The sequence below is a fragment of the Dermacentor silvarum genome, chromosome 11 (genome assembly GCF_013339745.2).
Source record: "Dermacentor silvarum isolate Dsil-2018 chromosome 11, BIME_Dsil_1.4, whole genome shotgun sequence".
NCBI lineage: Eukaryota > Metazoa > Arthropoda > Arachnida > Ixodida > Ixodidae > Dermacentor > Dermacentor silvarum.
Window position 1 is genome coordinate 83579116 of NC_051164.1, and position 1915 is coordinate 83581030.

Here is a 1915-nt window from a genome sequence, read left to right on the forward strand (position 1 = left end):
ATCTCAAAGGCCATATGCCATAGTCACGCGTATCTCTCGATTTCACCGATGTGACGCTGACATATCGAAGGTTTCCCTCGTTAGGCTTCGTTTCGTTTGAAACGAGAAGCGATCTCGAAAACTCCACAAGGTTATCCGTGATATACTGTCGTCGAAGCGGCCTGAGACTAAGCGAAAGCCGTTTACGCAGTCATTTGCTACGAACGAAGCGAATTCTACAAAAGCCACGCCAAATTCAATTCGAAGTGGGCAGCGCGGCCCGCCGCCATGTTACAGTAGCCATGTTTTACGTACGTGGCTTGCGAGAAGGCTCTTTTGTCGCTTAAGTAGCGAGCCGCCCATATGCCGCACCTACGCGATGCTTCAGCTCGCGTTTTTCTCGGATGTGCCAGTGAACTACGCCCTGCAAACTTCAATCAAACGTCTTTCCAAAACACGGCGGTACGCAAGGCATCATGTTGCGGGTATGCATGGGCAGAGCACCATCGGGAAGCGAAGCCTCTAACTACCTAGACTACACAAAGTAAGCAGTGACCACATATTATTAACTAGAACATTGAGGCAGAACAACCAACAAGGAGGTGAAACAGCGCTGGAAAACAAGCGTTTGAAACGAAGGTAGGAAATAGCCGAACAGTAAACCAAGCGTCAACAACCGAAACTCCCGTCGACGGGCGACCGACGGAAGTCAACCTCTGCGCTGTGGTCCGATTGGTCCACGCTCTCCGCCGCGCGCGACGACTTCCGGCGGCGGCGGTTCGCTGGGCGGCGAATATCTGGAGCGAGTGGATCGGCGGCGAACAGTCATTTTTCTGACTTCGGGCGGCGGGCGGCCGTCGCTGAGCGGCCGTCGCCGAAAGTTCGTCGCCTTTTCGCTCCATGGAGGTTGGCCTTAAAGTCCAACGGCGATAAAATCATCGCCGCGCGCCGTATGCTGTATGTGCGAGTGAAAGCGCGCGAGGGACGCGAGGGACGCGCGCTTTCACGAAGAGCGAACGCACAGTGGAGAGCAAACGCGACTTCTTCCGTCGTGCGAAAGGCCGTGGGGGGATGGGAGGGAGGGAGGGAGGGGAGGCGACGTTTAGCTGCGGCACCAAATGCGTATCTTGCGATCGGGCGCAAGGGGAACTGGCGAGTCAATCTCCCACGCGAAAGGAGGAAAGCGGGAAGGCAGCACGGGAGGGAGGGCACGCGGCTTCTACTCTGCCAGCAACTGCGTACTTGTACTTTGCGCAGCTGAGGGCTGTCGCGCGCACCGTATCCCGAAAACCGTATCTTACCTTTGTATGCGCTGTGTTTTCGCGGCTCAGTTTCCGTTGAAGCGCTAGACCGCACGAACCTTCGGTCGAACCGCAGTGGTTGTCTGCGGTCATCGAGTGTGATCTATTCATGTTTGCTTGTGCGCGCTGACACCATGCTTGTTAATTCAGTTAGTAAGCGAATATGTCCAAGTTTGAGCAGCTGATAAAACTCCTGTCCTTACTTCGTATAGCTCTCTACTAGTAAATTGGCTATTGCAATTGATACTTCGCTTTTCGAGCGAAACAGCGACTTTTTTATATGGAGATTTAGGTTCTGCGAGCCCAAAATAAGGTACCTCGCCCAGCAAACCGCGCTTGTTAAGTTAAGCGACGCAAACCACTGGACTAGCAATAGAACGGGAAATGAATACAAAAGAACGTGCGTAGGGCGTGGGGTTTTGGGTACGCAAAGACGCTTGGGTTGCACTTTCTAAGACTTTCTACTTTAATTCTGCATATCCATAAATAACACAGTTCATTCCCCACTCCCCTTTTGTTCTCTTGGCTTCAATGTCTACCATGGCTTCAGGTCGTTGTTACAAAATATCGAGTCAATCGTTTTCGTCACTTCCTCTTGCCCGCGGTACTTAATACATCTAAGAGAGAGGTCCAAA